Source organism: Notolepis coatsorum (assembly GCF_963971535.1).
Source record: "Notolepis coatsorum genome assembly, chromosome: 11".
Lineage (NCBI taxonomy): Eukaryota > Metazoa > Chordata > Actinopteri > Aulopiformes > Paralepididae > Notolepis > Notolepis coatsorum.
In genome coordinates, this window is record NC_140175.1 from 14,885,951 (window position 1) to 14,907,507 (window position 21,557).

Here is a 21,557-nt window from a genome sequence, read left to right on the forward strand (position 1 = left end):
CCATGTTACTGACCAGACACTCTACATCAGTGATGGCTGTTTACTGAGAGTGGAGGGACTGGGAGACCCATGTTACTGACCAGACACTCTATATCAGTGATGGCTGTTTACTGCAGAGTGGAGGGACTGGGAGACCCATGTTACTGAGCAGACACTCTGTATCAGTGATGGCCGTTTACTGCAGAGCAGGAGGGACTGGGAGACCCATGTTACTGACCAGACACTCTGTATCAGTGATGGCTGTTTACTGCAGAGCAGGAGGGACTGGGAGACCCATGTTACTGACCAGACACTCTATATCAGTGATGGCTGTTTACTGCAGAGCAGGAGGGACTGGGAGACCCATGTTACTGACCAGACACTCTATATCAGTGATGGCTGATATACTGTGGCTGAAAACAACACAGCTTTCAGGTCTTCTGTCTTCTGTCTTGGTGGGATCTGTCTGACGGGGGGCCCGTACAAGGTGCTCTGTGTGTGTGTGTGTGTTTAGAGGGAGTGTTGTTGTTTTGAGAGTGTCGGCCGCCGGTATGTTTGGTTAGCTGACACTAGTCTCCCCGCCGGTAATCTCAGCGGTTGCCCTCTTTGGCTCCCGGGCACTGTAACCTGAACTTGATGTATTAGTCATCTGTCCACGTCAGACTCTGTGTGAGCCCGTGCATCAAGGGGGCAAACGGAACCTAATCCTGGTCAGAACAACGGGGCAGACTACAATAAACAAACAACACACTGCAGCACCCACTCTCACACTTTAGATCACCTAAACACACTTTATATTTATTGGTAAAGGATTTGCACTACAACTCGTACACCTTACTGTAAATTGTACCTAAATTGTACCTCATCCCATTTCTGCTTTGCACTATATAGTATTGTACATTAGTACACTGCATAGTATTGTATATTATATGGTAACTCAGTTACTTCTATTCTGCATCGAACTACCGCCCTGTAGCTCTCACCTCCATAGCCATGAAGTGCTTTGAGAAGCTAGTAAAGGGCTACATCTGCTCCTCCCTCCCCATCAACATGGACCCTCTGCAATTTGCATACCGCCCCAACAGGTCCACGGAGGACGCCATAGCCCATGTGCTGCACACAGCAGCATCACACCTGGACAAGAGGCAGGGGAACTATGTGAGAATGCTATTCATCGACTACAGCTCGGCATTCAATACCATAGTCCCCTCCATACTCATAGCCAAGCTCAGGGACCTGGGCTTGAACTATGACCTCTGCCAGTGGGTCTTGGACTTCCTGACTGGCAGACCCCAGGTGGTGAGAGCAGGCAACTGCACCTCCTCATCCATCACCCTCAACATAGGGGCCCCCCAGGGCTGTGTTCTGAGTCCCCTCCTCTACTCCCTGTACACACACGACTGTGTGGCTCAGCGGAGTAGCAATACAATCATCAAATTTGCTGACGACACAGTGGTGGTGGGCCTGATCTCTGCCAACGACGAGAGGGCCTACCTGGAAGAGGTCAAGGTCCTGGCGGGATGGTGCCAGGAAAACAGCCTCTCCCTGAACGTCAGCAAAACAAAGGAGATGATTGTGGACTTCAGGAGGTCGGGGGTCAAGGACTACAGCCCCCTCAGCATCGACGGTGCACCGGTTGAGAGAGTCAACAGCTTTAAGTACCTCGGAGCCTACATATCCGAGGACTTGACATGGACCACACACATTGACAGTGTTGTGAAGAAGGCACGACAACGCCTCTACTTCCTCAGGCGCCTAAGGAAGTTCCAAGTCAGTCAGAAGATCCTTAAGAACTTCTACTCATGTACAATAGAGAGCATCTTGACCGGCAACATCACCTCCTGGTTTGGGAATAGCACTGCACAAGACCGAAGCAGACTACAAAGAGTGACACGTTCAGCCGAACGCACAATTGGAGGGGGGCTCCCCACCCTCCAGAACATTTACAACAAGCGTTGCAAGGGCAAGGCTAAGAGAATCATTAAAGACTCCAGTCACCCGAACAACTGCCTCTTTGAACTGCTGCGGTCAGGCAAGCGATACCGGAGTCTCAAGGCGAGCACAGAAAGACTCAGAAGAAGCTTCTATCCCTAGGCCATCAGGCTGCTAAACGAACAATGAACACTACACAACAACAAACCACCAAACGCACATAGCACACACATCCACACGCACACACTCACTTTAAACAAACACACTGTAGCACCCACTCCACACACTTTATAGCACACACCCACTTTAAACAAACACACTGTAGCACCCACTCCCCACACTTTATATTTATTGATGAAGGATTGCACTACAACTCGTACACCTTACTGTAAATTGTACCTAAATTGTACCTCATCCCATTTCTGCTTTGCACTATATAGTACTGTACATTAGTACACTGCATAGTATTGTATATTATATGGTAACTCAGAACATTGTACATATGTCTATACCGAACACTGTGACCTCATTTTCTTCTTCTAAATTACATGCTATACTATGTTATTTGATACTATCTTGTCTAGCACAGTCTCTGGAGCGTAACAGTAAGAAGCATTTTGTATGAAAGTATTCTGTACTTCTGTATGACAACTATTAAAGAAACTTGAAACTTGAAACATTGTACATATGTCTATACTGAACACTGTGACCTCTATTTTTACTTCTATTTTACATGCTATACTATTTTATTTCATACTTATCTTGTCTAGCACAGTCTCTGGAGCGTAACAGTAAGAAGCATTTTGTATAAAAGTATTCTGTACTTCTGTATGACAACTATTAAAGAAACTTGAAACTAGAATATATTATGCATTTGTACGACTAGAGCCCAGTCGTACTTTTTTTGCACAGCAGCTCACGCAGGTATAGTGGGCAACTTAGTCACGTGACTCAGTTGGCATTGCTGATTGCTGACTTACAACATATGACGTATATCAGGCCAGTTAGGGTACCTTGTGTGTATACTGCACCTTGTGTATACTGTTTACTTTTACTCTTACTCATAGTATATATTCAGATACAAATTCTTTATTGCCTATATTAATTGTAACATATGATATAACCGATGAGGGCATACAGACCCTCATCTACACCTTTGTTTACACTTTGTTTATTTTTCCTCATATTTCTATATTCAGAGTTAATTATATTGTTTACACTGTTTATTTGTCTCATATTTCTATATTCAGAGTTAATTATATTGTTTACACTGTTTATTCGTCTCATTATTTCTATATTCAGATCTAATTTTAGTGCCTATATTTATGTCTTTCTACTATTACCCTGCCCATACCTGTACCTCCACCCCCCCATGCTGCTATGACACCTGAATTTCCCAGAGGGGATCAATAAAGGAATATCTTATTGTATCTTTAGTCAGTCTAAAAGAGTTAAGGTGTAATTGCGTTATATTTGGACCGGTTCCAGTACAGTTTTAAAACCATGATCTACATCACACTGTACTGTTGCTCTTTTAGAAGGTAAAACAGCGCCCCCCCCCAGGCTAAGCTGTCAAGTTAGGAATGACAGCTTGTTGCATGGCAACTAGGCATCTCGCGAGTCGTGTATGATATACACTGAAGTGACTGCTGCACAACACACGATTGTGTCATTCCCCACTTGTGACTGTAGGGGGCAGAACAGACCAGGCAGTTGGTGTACTGTACACAAGGTTTCTCATACTGGTGGTTTTGCAAGCTTTAGATTAGATTAAAATGTATTGTCGTCATACATCAGCACACGTACAGTACAATGAGAAGAAGTCTGGCATCCAACCAGAGTGCAAATGTAAGAGTGAAGTGCAATAGTGACACACAATGTACAGGTGATTTAAACTGGATATATATCATATATAAATTAGTACTATTGAGTGTATGTACAGAGTTGTAGTATTAATATGTACAGTTATACAGTGATATATTATAGACACTATGCTAGTAGTAAGTCATACTGGCCAGCAGCGTACTTAGTAAGAGTACCGTAAGGGATATGTACCGGACGGTATAGATATAGTATCTACAGATATGTAAACAGGATTATATGCAGATACGTAGACAGATGTGGATAGAGATATATATATACAGTAGCATTATTGCACATGCTATCATACAGAGTTATATGGGTTAGATACAGGTGTATAACATACAGGGTATTCTTATGGCAAGTTAACCCCACATCCTTAAATCCCATTATGATATATTGGAGGAAGAGGAAGCGTTCTGCAGAGAGAGAGAGCAGAACCCTCACAGGAAGCTGCATCATTATGCATTATGTACTGGCCAGCATGCAGTGCGACTAGTAAGAGTAGGGATGTACAGATATTTAACAAGTTTTAGCCTCATCATTAATTACAAATTGTGTTTCTTTTACATTACTGGCTGCAAACCAGCTCCAAAACCTGAATTGTAGACATGCACCTTTTGTTGTAACGGAACATAGACCAATCTCAGTCACTCTTATTGTCTGGGACCAAATTCGGTCACGCCCCATTTTGCGCGACATCCAGGCTTTTTTTTTACCATCAGCGTTTGGAAATTTCATGTCGACAGGTGAAATTGTACTTATTTTAGAATATATATATATCAAATTTCACGAGTATTCATCTATATTTAGTCATCTAAAGACTATTAGATATGAACCTATGTACGAGTAAAAAGTGGGAATCTCTAGAATGTGTTTTGGGCGACAGTGTTTACGGAAGTGCGGGTCTCAAGTTGACGTTATACTATAACTTACACAACACTTTCTGTTGTCAGTAGATGGCAGCATGGGTTTAAAATTAAAAGGTGAACATGTGAAAACTACAAAATTAATACAATTCCCAAGACCTTTAGCACAGGTCACAGGTCACTGGGACGCGTCTATTCTTTGACGCGATCTGAACAGCGTCAAACTATTAATGGGACCCGAGTACAGTGATCGAGAATGGTCACCCAATTATCTTAACAAAAGTGCATCATTAGCATTATGTTTGTTGTCTAAACGGGAACATAATGGTACAATTTAAGATTTGAATGTTATCCGCATATAAAGGACAAATAAAACATCGTTAATTTGTAAGAAACCTCAATGAAAACGGCGCAGGGTAAGTTATATTCGCTATTGTTATGAAAATGTGCAGAATCCTATAAAAATGTGGACGCATTTGGTCACTGTGAAAGAAAATTATTTTGTGTTTCGTTTATTTTCTTTGCACGGCCCCTCAATCCAATGTTGGGTCCTTACTATAAATATAATCACTATAATATATATATATATATATACTATAATATATATCACTGTATATTACTATTGCACTTTACTGTTACATTTGCACTCTGGTTGGATGCCAAGCTTATTTTTGTTGTACTGTACTTGTGCTGTATAATGACATGAATATATATATATATATATATATATATATATATATATATATATATATATATATATATATATATAGTTATATATAGTTATATTGTCTCTTATAGATTCAGATTTCTCTTGGCGTGTATATGTGGTTTATGTATTGCGCAGTGTGTCTTGGTGAATGCATGTTTGTTTTGGGCCATCTATCTATCTGTCAGTCTGTGTGTTTTTTCTCTCTCTAGCGTGCTGCGTCTGTGTGCCGTGTTTGGTATCAGTCCTCCCGGCGTGATGGATGGTGCTGTTATTATTCTGTTTGCTCCTGTGTCTGCCGGCCCAGCAGCGTGGTGTATGCTTTCTACAACGCAGTTTTGCGAATGCATAAACTATATCTTAAATGATGGCCGTCGCTTATCAATGACTTGTTTTGTTTACATCAGGGTGAACGCTGTTGCGAATGACAGAGCGCTCATATTTGCGAATGCATAAACTATATCTTAAATTATGGCTATGTGTCATTCGCAAACAGCGTTCACCCTGATGTAAACAAAACAAGTCATTGATAAGCGACGGCCATATTAGACACATAGCCATCATTTAAGATATAGTTTATGCATTCGCAAATATGAGCGCTCTGTCATTGAAGTGGGTGGAGCGAGGGGAGGGGTGTGAGCGAGGGAAGGGGCGTGGGGGAGGGGCATGAGAGAGGGGAGGGGCGTGAGCGAGGGGAGGGGCATGAGCGAGGGGAGGGGCGTGAGCGAGGGAAGGGGCGTGGGGGAGGGGCGTGAGCGAGGGGAGGGTCATGAGCGAGGGGAGGGGTGTTGGGGAGGGGCATGAGCGAGGGGAGGGGCGTGAGCGAGGGAAGGGGCATGGGGGAGGGGCGTGAGCGAGGGGAGGGGCATGAACGAGGGGAGGGGCGTGAGCGAGGGAAGGGGCGTGGGGGAGGGGCGTGAGCGAGGGGAGGGTCATGAGCGAGGGGAGGGGCGTTGGGGAGGGGCATGAGCGAGGGGAGGGGCGTGAGCGAGGGGAGGGGCGTTGGGGAGGGGCATGAGCGAGGGGAGGGGCGTGAGCGAGGGAAGGGGCATGGGGGAGGGGCGTGAGCGAGGGGAGGGGCGTGAGCGAGGGTATAGGCTTTGTTTCAACATGGGGGGGAACAACACTGTAAGCGGGGAGTCTGGGGCTCCTCCCCCTTAAGATTTTGAGTGTCAAACACTTAATTTCCTGCATTCTGGTACTTTTATTAGGACTGTACCGAATAGTTTGACGCTTCGAAGCTTCATTCATAACGTTGACATTCGAATTCTAAATCAACATTCAAATGTTTACTTTTTATTTTTTTATTTTTTTTTATTATTATTTTGTATTTATAAAATAAAAAAAAAATGGTCTATTCATTCTGTTTAAACCAATGGGGTTTTTCTTCACAGGTGCAGATAAAGATTAGGCTACACTAATATTATAGTATATGACTTGTCATAAAATTTTTAATAAAACATTTATCATAAATGATGTAGCCTATCTGCATCCGCTTGGCGCTCCATCAAGACCGTCACCATCACTTTCGTACCAACCGTGCCCTTATTGGATTATTTATGTTGACGAAACTGACGAGTTATATTCATTAGCAGAGTTAACTCGTTCTTGGCGCAGAATGTGTTAAAGAAAGTTGATTTAATAAAAAAATACCAATTTAATCTAATTTAATTTATTGAAACCGTCTGTAGTGTGGTAGTGAAAGGGTTAACCTTCTGTAGCAGCGTGGTAGTGAAAGGGTTAAGATGCGTTCTAAAAAAATCTATTTCACTAAACAACTACTAGAGTAATTCACGAGTACTCGATCTAGGAAAATATTACTCGTGCCCGCTCCGCCCCTACTCCACACCACCGCTCAGAACGCCTTGCACGGACACCGGTGGATTCGCTGATGTGTTGTTGTTGTTGTTGTTGTTGCCATGTCCCGCTAATTGCCATCTTTGGGAATCGACCACGCCGTACTGTAACTCTTCGGGGGGGGGGGGGGGCAATCCGTTGTGTTCATCCCGCCTTCAGAATTGGCGTAGAAGAATGTGATGGTGAATCATGTGACCTTGGGAATCGACAAACGCATGTTTTTTTTTTTTTTTTCTTTTTTTACACCAAATAGACAGAAGGTCGTTGCTGAGGGCAGTTATTACTTTTTCTTTTACACTGTATACACATTTTAAAACTCTTATCCTGAAATGTCACCACAAAGAACATTTCCACGCAGAAGGTGACCTCCCAGGAAGGGACTGCTGAGCTCCTAATATGGGGCCCTGTGTGGCCGTGTCAGTGCCTTCAAAGAGCCACTCTACATCAGAGCGAGTACAGCTAGTCCTGGCTCTACCTGGAAAGATCATTCACAGTTCCACCGTGTATTTTACCGTGTAGATTATTTTAAATCTTTTTTATTTACTGTACATTTGACTGTGTATATTACTGTATATTTTTGGCTGTATATTTTAGAATGTATATACATATTTTTAGAATGTATATCCAAATTATCCATGCCTGTATTTTTATTCTTATTCTTGTATTTTATATATATATATATTTCCAACATATTTATGTTGGGATTTAGCCTTAACACATTGGACGCGTCTGGTTAACTCGCCATCCCCGCCACCCTTTCATGCATGCATGCATGATGAAACATAATACCGATAATATAGCGTTGATTTCAGATTGATTGTTGATCCAGGCGAGGAATGGCACGGTTTCTAGTGAAATGCACTAAACGCTGCTTAGCGGCGATTCCTGGGATTACACAGAATTGTCCGTGGGTTTCTTCCGCTCAACATGCAAAAAACAGATACTTTTTTCATCAATACATTTCCGTTTTATACCGTGGTGAATATGAGTATAGTTTGATTCTGAGTAATCCCAGGAAAAGACGCGAAAACAGCGTTTTATTGGAATTCACTAAACGCATTCCTCGCTTGGATCAACAATCAATCTGAAATCAATGCTAGATTATCGGTATTATCTTTCATCATGCACGCACCTGGTCTCTGATGTACTGCAAAAAGAATAATCCAATTATCTGATCGCCATTCCAGATATCCACAGCGATCCTGTCTCCGACGTTATCCAGCATTGCACATGAACGGGCGGGCGGGGTCAGTTGTCCAAGCCATCCCTATAATCGCTTGTTTTGCCGGAGTGTTTAGAACGCGCCCCCCCACGCCGCAGCTCGGCCGAGAAAACAAACCACATCGTTTCAAATGGAGTGCAATACCGGCCGCAAGGCGTTAGGCGGCGGTATCACACCGCTGCGGTCTCAGACAGTGTCACCCAGTCCTACAGCACAGCAGGAGGAATTATGAATAATAATAATAATAATAATAATGCATTCTATTTATAAGGCGCCTTTCAAGGCACTCAAGGTCGCCGTACAACAATTTAAAAACGGTTAAATTCACAATCACAATCCATTAAAATATAAAAATAAAAAATATAAAATCGGACAAAAAATAAAATCAGACATACGCCTGCCTAAACAGGTGGGTTTTGAGGTGGGTTTTAAATGGAATGATGGAGTCAATGTTCCTGATGTCGGGGGGGGGAGGGAGTTCCAGAGGCGGGGGGCAGAGTAGCTGAAGGCTCTTGACCCCATGGTGGACAGACGGGCTGGGGGGACGGACGGTCAGGTTGATGGAGGAGGCAGACCTGAGGGACCGGGTGGGAATGTTGATGTGAAGGAGGTCGGACAGGTATGGAGGGGCGAGGTTGTGGATGGCCTTGAATGTATGGAGGAAGATCTTGTAGTCTATGCAGTGTTTAATGGGAAGCCAGTGTAGTTGGCGTAGGACGGGGGTTGTAACTGAGGGGTACAATTCCCTGACTGTATTGATAAGTATGGTATTATTAAACCACTACCTCTTGTACTTTAACTTCTGGCCATCCAGTACATGATATAGATATGATGAACACTTTCCCACCTGATGAAACGAAGTCCACACAAATGTACAAATCGAATATTTTATATAGCAAAGGGTATATACAACGTTCACTTGATGACATTTATGATTTGAAATGCACTTGTATGGCAAATGAGTATTCGTAGGTAAATCAACATTGAATGTCCAATCTCTGGTTACGCAGGGAGTAAGTATACAACCCGGTTCTTTAGGGAACTATAGCGATGGTACTTAAATGATTATAGCTGGATACACTAAGGGGGGGGGGGGGTCCCGCTGGTTGTAAGACAGTAGGAGGGGGGGTTAGAAGAGCCGCTGGCGGTATCCCATCTGGCCGACGATTTCTTGGGAGAATTCAGAGTCCTGAACACGATGCCCACAGAACCTCGGTCCGCAGATGAATACAGCTGGACCCTCTGGTGGACGGTAGCTGCCGGTCCACAACGGAGAGACGTGAGGCGACCTCACTGGTGTAGAGCGCCGTCTCACCTGGACTCCTCTCCGGGGGGTAGTTCCAACACTCAGCAGTGTTGGCCGTTATCCATGGAATAATCAAAGCACCCAAAGCATGTAGATAATCCAAGCCGTGGAAGGCTCGCCGTCGTCCGGGTAAAGTAATCCAATGTACAGGTCCACTCGTCCTGGCCCGGAGCTCCTCGGATGCAAGCACCACAAGTGGTCTGCCCAGCCTGGTTAAGACTCCAGATAACGTCAGGAACGATGGGGGTGCTGCTCACTTTATAACTCTAACCGAACGATGCACCATACATAATAGACTATTATTAGCTTAATAGAAATACGTCCAACTCGACGGTATAGTGCCAAACTATGACAATTCAACTATTAATCCACACGATATCTCAATGCCTATTCTGAGGCCAAGTAGGCCTTACTGCACCACACGTGCGTCGTGGGTGAGGCTTCGCGTCTGTTACTAGGTTGGAGGGTAAAGAACTAATGGACTAAAAGAAAGTTCTACTTTACTTGCGCCATATATATATGCGCTGTGAACAAATAGTACCATTCGTATTTCGCCAGACGTATTCCTACGCGGAACCGGGCTTGCCACGACATGTTGGTCGGCACGATTGAACTTGAACCTAGGGGTATGGCTGCTGGCGCCAGGTTCTCGTCCAATGGTAGAATGAAACTATTATGGGCTGTTTAGTAGACTAAAGGGATATTCAGTGCATATTGTACAAGGAATATACAGGGGATATCAAACGATATACAAATACTATTAAATATATATCCATAAATAAATATATATATTCGGTTTAATCTGATCCTTCACAACAGGGGTGATGTGACTGATGACAGGGGTTCTGGTGATTATACGGGCAGCAGCGTTCTGGACCAGTTGGAGCTTATGGAGGAGTTTGTGGGGGAGACCAAAGAGAAGGGAGTTGCAGTAATCTAAGCGGGAAGTGACGAGGGACCAGGATTGCGGCGCTGTTGGGGGTGAGTGAAGGGCGGAGGCGGTTGATGTTGCGAAGGTGGAAGTAGGCGGACCGGACTCTCGCTCTCTCTCTCTGCTAGCGTGACATCATCATCAGCTGGTGTCTGACCACAGAGCAGTAGCACCAGCAGTGTGACATCATCACCTGGTGATGTCAGAGCAGTAGCACCAGCAGTGTGACATCATCACCTGGTGATGTCAGAGCAGTAGCACCAGCAGTGTGACATCATCACCTGGTGATGTCAGAGCAGTAGCACCAGCAGTGTGACATCATCACCTGGTGATGTCAGAGCAGTAGCACCAGCAGTGTGACATCATCAGTGTGTTCTCCCGGCCTGCACCCGTATTATTATATTAACCCCTTGACCAGCTGCTGCACGGTGTCACCCCCAGTGGCTGATGACAGCATTACAATGACAACTTGGCATCGGTGAGTGTTGTGTAACATTGCCTCCTGACTCCAGTTCTATATCTGTCGTCGTTCTGTGATTCCCATGGGTCGTTTCCACCAGTGATTTTAAAGAAGTTGTGTATGTTTTTGTTAAACTTAAGTGTTAAGTATAGCTTTACATTCTGTCAGCCATCACTGATATAGAGTGTCTGGTCAGTAACATGGGTCTCTCAGCCCCTCCACTCTGCAGTAAACACAGAATAAATTTTCTGGTATCCCATTCCCACTTTATCCAATCAGGAGAGAGAAGCTGTTGCGTAGATATTTGTACTTATTTCAAGAAATCTTGCCAAGCCAAATCTGTTTACTGCACTGGCAGATTATTTTACTTGTTTCAAGCACTATTTGCTAAGTTGTTGTTATTTTTGTTAGACAATTTTTTGCAGTGTGGAGTTCTCTCTCTTGATTGGATGAAGTGGGAATTTCCACTTTGTTTATTGTATTCACTGTCTTTCTGAGGTGTAACCTCTTGTTAACTGTACTATAATAATAATAATAATAATAATAATAATAATAATAATAATAATAATAATAATAATAATAATAATAATAATAATAATAATAATAATAATAATAATAATAATAACTTTATTTGTATAGCACCTTTCATACAAAAGTTGCAGCTCAAAGTGCTTTACAGCAGAACAAATATCAAATGGGCACATAAAGTGCAGACATGTAAAATCTAACATTTTCACATTAGGATCTAGCATCCAAATAGGTCACTTTGTTTATTCTATGGCTAAAATTACATAAAAAACAAGCATAAAAAAGATAGCAGCAAGGTACTGTAAGGCAAATCACAGTTTTAAAATGAATTTTTTTTAATAAAAAAAAACCGACTATGTACTATAATGTAACATCGGACTCAAATGACCTCGCTTTTCTTGTTAAAAGCTTTGAGACCGTCTTTGTATTTGTTTGTTTTAGGACTGGGAGATATGATCATATCATGATTATGTCTCTTAGTTTTATGATATTTTTCTTAGGTCTATTTTCGTTTTTGGGCCTATTTTCAGCATGGAACATTTTCTTCTGATTAACTTAAAGGAACATTATGGGAAATGCGCTTATCGTCTTCTCCAGAGTCAGACAAGGAGATACCGAGATTTCCTCTCTGTGTTCAGTAGAAAGCTATCCGGCTGCAAGCTAACCTAGCTTAGCACAAATGAATGGAAGCGGATAAGGACCATCATTAGCCTAGCTTAAGACTCCGGCGAGAGCTACAGTAGCTGGTTCGTATCCGCTCCCATTAATTTGTGCTAAGATTCACTATCATCATCATCATCATCATCTTAGTTTTTACGTCCCTATGTTCCCACTACAGTGAGGTTGGACGGGCGATGACTCCGTGCCACTGGAGTCATCATGTTTGGTTTGTAGCTAGTTTTATACCTCGGATGCCCTTCCTTACAGGTAACCCCGTTGTCGGTGAGGACCTAGCCTTTGCGTATTCTAGGGCTGACCCCTATTAATTGATTAGTCGACTAATCGGTCGAAAGGAGCCGTAGTCGACTGGCCAACCTCTTAGTCGAATATAATAATAATACTTTTTTTATTTTTATTTTTTTTATCATTCTTTCCAAAATAAAAGAGGCCTAGAAGCGTGGCTAACGATAATGGCACGCATACCAGAGGCTAACTGTCTACGAAAACAGGCACAGAGGCACTGAAAGAGGATTTCACCCGTCTAATGAACACACTAGACAAATATCAAGATGTATCCATCAGTGGACCAATTGCATGCTTTTGCAGAGGACAAGAAGCCTTCAGTCGACTCCTTCAGACATTAAGCACCCCCACAGCCCAAATGGAATGATAAAAAAGTAAAAAAAAAAAAAAAAAAATTACAAATATTATACTTTTTTTTAGGTCGACCAATATTCGACTAACGGCAAATTTTGGCCAATCCTTAGTCGGGGACAGCCCTAGCGTATTCCTACACACACAAGGCAGTGCGGTTTTCTTTCAGGGTTTTCTCCCTTAGCCTTTGCGTATCCCTACGCACACACACACAAGGCAGTGTGCCACCCTGTATCCCTAGGTAGGGAGGCTAGAGAGGGCACTAACACCCTGTATCCTTAGGTAGGGAGGCTAGAGAGGGTACTAACACTTGCCCAAGGTGGACCCTCAGACTAGTGGAGGGAAGGATTTGTCTTACTTCTCCATTCTAGTTCGACTTCCGCTAGAACTAGCCACTTCCCAGAATAGAATCTTGTGTTAATTGTATGTCACTGTGTGAGCCTATTTTACCATGACCGCACATCTCCTGCAGTATGAACACGCAAACACCATTGACTAGATTAGATACATTTTTTTTAAATGTTTGTACTTTTGTACAAATGTTTGTACTTTTTTGTTTTATATTATTAGTGATGATACACAGGTATAAAGACACTATGGTACAGTAGTGTACGTCAATTCATACTGGCCAGCAGTGTAACTAGTAAGAGTAGGTAAGTGATATGTACAGATATAGATATAGTATCTACAGATATGTAAACATGATTATATAGAGGTATGTACATACAAATGTGTATATATATATATATGGTAACAATAAATATATACTGTCTATATGGTATATATAGCATTATTGTACATGCTGTCATACAGAGTTATTTGGGTTCATACAACCTATTCACAAGTAAATGAAAAACATAAGCAATTTTTTATACTTAGCAAGTTGTAGTATTCATATGTACAGTGTTTTCCTAAAGGATTTATCTCCGGTTTATATTGGCGACAAGACGAGGCTCTACAGACTAGAGACGAGTCTAGTCTGAAAACTAAAGGTTAAGGTTCAGAGGTCGGAGATTTATCTAATTAGGGTGTTAGTGGCCTTATCTACAACTAAGCAGTCCTAGAAATAGCACGTTGGGAGAGGAAGAGGAGGAAGAGGAGGAAGAGGAGGAACTGGACTGAAAGTAATACTATGGATAAAACAACAATAGTTTTGTTAAACTTTAGAGTGGACAAACGCTTTAACTAGAGTCCATAAACAGACATGCTAGTAAGGATTTAATTTAATTCCACATTTTCAATGATAACTATAATTATATGAGTTCCTAAGAGGGATACAAACATTATTTCAAGAGACTAGCACAAGAAAGAGAGAAAAACGGATTAAAAAACAAAACATACACATACATACACATACACATACACATACATATATATTGTGTTTAATATGTATTATTGATTATAATTTTTTTCAGCCGGATATAGAATTACAGGCGCCCATCTTCGCATAGAAATATCCATTTTAGTTTGCATTAGTGAAGTAATTTCTTCCATTCCATGTCCACCTGTCTCCATTATTTCACTGTGGGTGGTTGAAATAGTTAACAATAATACCCTTAAGATATACTAATGATTCCCATGGGGTATATCTCCCGGTATACAGTACGTCCCAACATATAATACAATTACTTTTGACGGCCCCCTTTTTAAAATGCAGCTCTATTTTACACCGATGTCCACAAACATGTCACATGTAGACAAAAGCTTTTCTAGCATTTCAGATTGAACTGTAGATTCCTATTTTTATTAGAATTTTATAATTCTATTCTATTGTGCTTCTATGTTAATTTAGTTTATATTCCATGTTATTTTATTCCAAATCATTTTATTCTACCGTAATTGTCTGTCCGTTAATGTCGCACCGAAAACGACCAAATCAAACTCTTTGTATGTGAAAACGACTTTCTGATTCTGTCAGTCCTTGAATCAAGAGCTCAGTTTGAGAATAAAGAGAAATCAAAGGGCTCCTCTCATTACGTCTGCTCTCCTCCGTCACGCTCCTCCGTCATGACCCCCGGGGCACGCAGGTCTCCATCCCCGGCGTGGCCGCATCCCTTTTGACCGCGATGCTCTTTGACAGAAAAATCAATACTTCACTTCTGTTCTGATATGGAGATAAGAGTCATAATCCTGATGTTGTGGCTTTGTGTGTCGACCCCCATTCTCCTTCATTATGGTAGTCAGTGATGTCCTTTACTGATATGACTGTTTGCTCCCCCTTTTTTACATGCTGGTGGTGTGGTGTTTGGTAGTAGTGGTCGTGGTGGCAGTAGTGGCAGTGGTATTGGTGGCAGTAGTAGTGGTGGTGGTAGTAGTAGTGTGGTGGTTTTGATTGATTGATTGATTGATTGAAAACTTTATCAACAGATTGCAGAATGGTACAATACAGTATGGCTCAATACAAACAGTAGTATTGGTGGTAGTAGTAGTAGTAGTAGTGGTATTGGTGGTATAGTATTGGTGGTAGTAGTAGTGGTATTGGTGGTAGTAGTGGTAGTGGTGTGTGGTTATTGCCCAATGCCACATCATGTAGGGAGGTCTGGGGAATCCAACCTATTTGATGACCTGCCTAATCCAGATTGCCCATAGCCATCTGACTGCTTTGTGGCTGAACTATAATTGTTTGCATTATTTTTGGCATGGTGAGTGATGACCGCACTGCGGTCAGACACTGTAGTAGGATACATATAGAGCAGTGGTGTCCACACTGTTAGGATCTCTCTCTCTCTCTCTCTCTCTCTCTCTCTCTCCTCTCTCTCTCTCTCTCTCTCTCTCTCTCTCTCTCCTCTCCCTCCCCTCTCCCTCTCTCTCTCAGAGTGTAACAGGCTTTCAGGGCTATTTGAGCTGCTCACCGATGTTTTCATGCATTTTGGTGAAACCTCTTCTGTTATATTTTTGGAGCAGGTTATAAAAAAGAAGAAGATAAGAAAAAATGGCAACTGATTAACATTCTGGTGGGGGAAGCTAAGCTTGCAGTCTATGTAAACAGAGTGGAAGATAAACCGGACCAGGGTGCAGTATTGGTGTGGTGCTGTAATGTGAAGGCTATAGAGTCTGGCTGGAGTTCAGGTTTTTATAAAGCTATGTGCAATTTCTATGTGCAATTTGGAGGCAGCCCGGCTCTCTGGAGATGAAATAATATTAAATCTATGAAATGTTTTTTGTATTCAAGTCGTTGTTTTTTGCTGGGCTACGGGGAGTTTGGTGCGTCTGGCGAGAGCTTGTATGGACGTGCGAGGAATTTAAATTGCCGCGAAAGTGCAGCTGCCAGTTCAGTGTCTCTATGTGTTGTTGTCCTTTTGCTAGTATGGTCATGAAATTGGTATTCAATGTAGCTATTAAAAAGGTCTTAAAAGGGCGGCTAAGTGGCGCAGTGGGCAAGGCGCTCGCCACTAGTGCAGGAGATGCTGGGTTCGAGCCCAGCTCTCGGCGTTGCTACCAGCTTGGCTGGTCGTTCATACTAACACAATTGGCAGTGTTAGGGGTGGGAAAGCTGGCGGGGTGGGTCCGGGTCGTTGTAAACAGCGACTCCTACAGTTCGGTCGGGGCGCCTGCTCAGCGAGGAAAGGATCTAAGGGGGGTAGTGTGATCCTTCCACACGTTACACCCTCTCAGTGAGAGTCCCGCGCTGCCAGGTGAAAAGAAGCGGTTGATTGGCTGGACGTGTGTCGGAGGAAGCACGTGATAGCCTCCACTCTCACAGACCGACTGTGGGGGGTAAGTGCGCAGCGACCAGGAAGGGGATTGGGAATTGGCATAACGACTAACATTGGGATGGGAGGAAAAACTGAGGAAAAAGGAGGGGGAAAAAAGATAATTTTTTTTAAAAAGGTCTTTAAAAAGTCTTAAATTGAACTTGTTGAAACCTTGCAGATAGAGGAATGCCTCAACATCAGTGGCTCAGGAGGTAAGAGTGGTCATCTGGTAATCGGAAGGTTCCCGGTTCGATTCCCTCTCCTCCCGGGCAGCGTGTCGAGTGGTCCTTGAGAAAAGACGCTTAACCCCTCTAACTGCTCCCGATGAGCAGGTCGGGCACCTCGCACGGTCGTTGTGTGAGCGAATGGGTAATAATGTGAGGAACAAATTGTAAAGCGCTTTGGATAAAAGCAGCTATAATATATAAATGCACCATTTACCGTTTTAGTTCTACATCTAATGGTGCTTGAAAACACCTCTCCGGCTCCGCAGTGCGATCAATCATCTTGTTGTTTGTGTATCGCCGCTTTGATCAAGATGTCATCGTGTCCCTTCCTTCCTTCCTTCCTTCCTTCCTTTCTTCCTTCCTTTCTTTCTTTCTTTCTTTCTTTCTTTCTTTCTTTCTTTCTTTCTTTCTTTCTTTCTTTTCTTTCTTTCTTTCTTTTCTTTCTTTCTTTCTTTCTTTCTTTCTTTCTTTCTTTCTTTCTTTCTTTCTTTCTTTTCTTCCTTCCTTTCTTTCTTTCTTTCTTTCTTTTCTTTCTTCTTCTTTCTTTCTTTCTTTCTTTCTTTTCTTCTTTCTTTCTTCTTTCTTTCTTTCTTTCTTTCTTTCTTTCTTTCTTCTTTCTTTCTTTCTTTCTTTCTTTTTCTTTCTTTCTTTCCTTTCTTTCTTTCTTTCTTTCTTTCTTTCCTTCCTTCCTTCCTTTCTTCCTTTCTTCCCTTCCTTCCTTCTCCTTCCTTCCTTCTTCCTTCCTTCCTTCCTTCCTTCCTTCCTTCCTTCCTTCCTTCCTTCCTTCCTTCCTTCCTTCCTTCCTTCCTTCCTTCCTTCCCTCCTCCCTCTCCCCCCTCCCTTCCCTCCCTCCCTCCCTCCTCCCTCCCTCCCTCCTTCCTTCCTTCTCCTTCCTTCCTTCCTTCCTTCCTTCCTTCCCTTCCTTCCTTCCTTCCTTCCTTCCCTTCCTTCCATCCTTCCTTCCTTTTTTCCTTCCTTCCTTCCTTCCTTCCTTCCTTCCTTCCTCTTTCCTTCCTTCCTTCCTCCTTCCTTCTTTCTTTCTTTCCTTTCTTTCTTTTCTTTCCTTCCTTTTTTCCTTCCTTCCTTCCTTCTTCTTTCTTTCTTTCCTTTCTTTCTTTCTTTCTTTTCTTTCTTTCTTTCTTTCTTTCTTTCTTTCTTTCTTTCTTTCTTTCTTTCTTTCTTTCTCTCTCTCTCTCTTCTCTCTCTTCTTTCTTTCTTTCTTTCTTTCTTTCTTTCTTTCTTTTCTTCTTTCTTTCTTCTTTCTTTCTTTCTTTCTTTCCTTTCTTTCTTTCCTTCCTTCCTTCCTTCCTTCCTTCCTTCCTTCTTTCTTTCTTCCTTTCTTCCTTTCTTCCTTTCTTCCTTTCTTCCTTTCTTCCTTCCTCGCTGGAAGTAAACCGCTTTTTTGAAAGTCACAACAAGCGAGGTGACCTCTCTCTCTCTCTCTCTCTCTCTCTCTCTCGCCGCCTCCGTTCCCGAATGTCCAAATTACACATCGCAGGACACCGGCCTCCCCGCTCGCTCGCGGGCCCACGGGGGGAGCGTGATGTAAATGAAAACTGTCACTCTTGATGAAGTAGAGCTGTCAAAGAGCTCCTCGTCTCGTCTCGTCGAAGCGCTCCTCTGTCGGGAGAGAAGAACGCCGCTCCTCTGTTTGGGGATACCGGTGGTGTATGACGCTGTGTGTTGGAACACGGTGGGGACTTTGTGTCCTGTGAATCGGGGTTAGAGGGGGAGAGGAACACCCAGCCAAAGTCGGATTTCCCTGGCGACGGTCGTGCTGACATCCATTAATATTAGGAATACATGAATTTATATACTGTACAATTTGGCCCTCTCGTCATCACGGTTACAGTGTGTCACGCCTCCTTGTCTATATAGCGATAACATTGCAAAAACGGGAAGGTTACAGGGAATGATAGATTACAACCTTGAGTTTTTTTTTTTTTTTTTTTTTTTTTTTGTAAGTATGTTCTTAGGATCTATATGATTGATTGATTGATTGATTATTTTATTTCGTGTCATGTACGCAAGTGGATTTATGGATTTTTTTTAAAGACACCAAAAATACTGTTATTCCATTAGTATCCATTATTATACAGTCCAGTATTCCATTGATACATTACACATTTCATTATCTAAATACAGATTACATTAGTACAGATTAAAGCTCGATCTTAAAAAAGTATTCTGTCTCCTCTCTCAAGCTTGACAAATAAAATCTGCTACCGAAATAGTTCCCTTCCTTGAAGCACAGCTGACGGTCTGCCTGCCTCTCCCTCGCTCCTTGTTGGACTGGCTCTTAGTCCTGATATGTTGATATGTTGATATGTAGTCCTGATATATAGTCCTGATTATGTTGATATGTAGTCCTGATATATAGTCCTGATATGTTGATATGTAGTCCTGATATGTTGATATGTAGTCCTGATATGTAGTCCTGATATATAGTCCTGATATGTTGATATGTAGTCCTGATATGTTGATATGTAGTCCTGATATGTTGATATGTAGTCCTGATATGTAGTCCTGATATGTTGATATGTAGTCCTGATATGTTGATATGTAGTCCTGATATGTAGTCCTGATATATAGTCCTGATATGTTGATATGTAGTCCTGATATGTTGATATGTAGTCCTGTATATGTTGATATGTAGTCCTGAAATGTTGATATGTAGTCCTGATATGTTGATATGTAGTCCTGATATGTAGTCCTGATATGTAGTCCTGATATGTTGATATGTAGTCCTGATATGTAGTCCTGATATGTTGATATGTAGTCCTGATATGTAGTCCTGATATGTAGTCCTGATATGTTGATATGTAGTCCTGATATGTAGTCCTGATATGTAGTCCTGATATATAGTCCTGATATGTTGATATGTAGTCCTGATATGTAGTCCTGATATGTAGTCCTGATATGTAGATATGTAGTCCTGATATGTAGTCCTGATATATAGTCCTGATATGTTGATATGTAGTCCTGATATGTAGTCCTGATATGTAGTCCTGATATGTTGATATGTAGTCCTGATATGTAGTCCTGATATGTAGTCCTGATATGTTGATATGTAGTCCTGATATGTAGTCCTGATATGTAGTCCTGATATGTAGATATGTAGTCCTGATATGTAGTCCTGATATGTAGTCCTGATATATAGTCCTGATATGTTGATATGTAGTCCTGATATGTAGTCCTGATATGTAGTCCTGATATGTTGATATGTAGTCCTGATTATATAGTCCCTGATATGTAGATATGTAGTCCTGATATGTAGTCCTGATATGTTGATATGTAGTCCTGATATGTAGTCCTGATATGTTGATGTGTTGATATCGTTGATATGTAGTCCTGATATGTAGTCCTGATTTGATTGTGAAAGTACAGAATGTAAGCTTTCAAATGATGTGTCATACTTTGAAATCTGAGAATGTTTTGAATATCATATATTCATTTAAATCTTGTAACTCAGTCTGTTGTCTAGAACACTCGAGGGGAGAAAATGCCTCTCAGTGAATCTGAATCCCAACGCGCAGCTCTATTCAAATGCATAAATAACCCCCCCCCCCCCCACCTCTCCTCTGTGGAGAGGACAAACTGTTTCAAAACAGCCTTTTTTAAACACAGAATTAATAGAGTTATTATATCTGTTCGCTGTTATACTAAATATGTTCTTCAACTCTCGAACTGTAGTTATATATATATATATATATATATATATATATATATATATATAAAAAGTATTGTGTCTCTCTGTCATTTCACCCTGGCGACTTGTAGGCATCATCACCAGACTCGGTCACTATAGTCCTGATATGTAGTCCTGATATGTAGTCCTGATATATAGTCCTGATATATAGTCCTGATATTGTAGTCCTGATATATAGTCCTGATATATAGTCCTGATATATAGTCCTGATATATAGTCCCTGATATATAGTCCTGATATATAGTCCTGATATATAGTCCTGATATGTAGTCCTGATATGTAGTCCTGATATATAGTCCTGATATGTAGTCCTGATATATAGTCCTGATATGTAGTCCTGATATATAGTCCTGATATGTAGTCCTGATATGTAGTCCTGATATGTAGTCCTGATATATAGTCCTGATATGTAGTCCTGATATATAGTCCTGATATGTTGATATATAGTCCTGATATATAGTCCCTGATATATTAGTCCTGATATGTTGATATATAGTCCTGATATATAGTCCTGATATATAGTCCTGATATGTAGTCCTGATATATAGTCCTGATATGTAGTCCTGATATGTAGTCCTGATATGTTGATATATAGTCCTGATATATAGTCCTGATATGTAGTCCTGATATGTAGTCCTGATATGTAGTCCTGATATTATAGTCCTGATATGTAGTCCTGATATATAGTCCTGATATGTAGTCCTGATATGTAGTCCTGATATGTAGTCCTGATATATAGTCCTGATATATGTCCTGATATGTAGTCAAATACAGAGAAGGAATTTCCCCAAGGTGATCAATAAAGGTTCCCCTTCTCCATCTCCACACGCCATGGTCCCACTTCGCCTGCCTTAGATCTGCAGGTTGCCTCTTGCTCTGATAACGGGCAGAGTAGAGACCGTGGGTCATCAATCAACACTTTCTGCACGCTTGATCACTGCCAACACTCCACTGTAAGTGGT

The 21,557-nt window shown here is 41.9% G+C and overlaps 1 protein-coding gene across 1 annotated transcript in view; it reads left to right on the top strand.

Moving 5' to 3' along the window:
• mast4 (microtubule associated serine/threonine kinase family member 4) overlaps nt 1–21,557 on the top strand; it is a 275,602-nt gene that overhangs the window by 107,912 nt on the left and 146,133 nt on the right.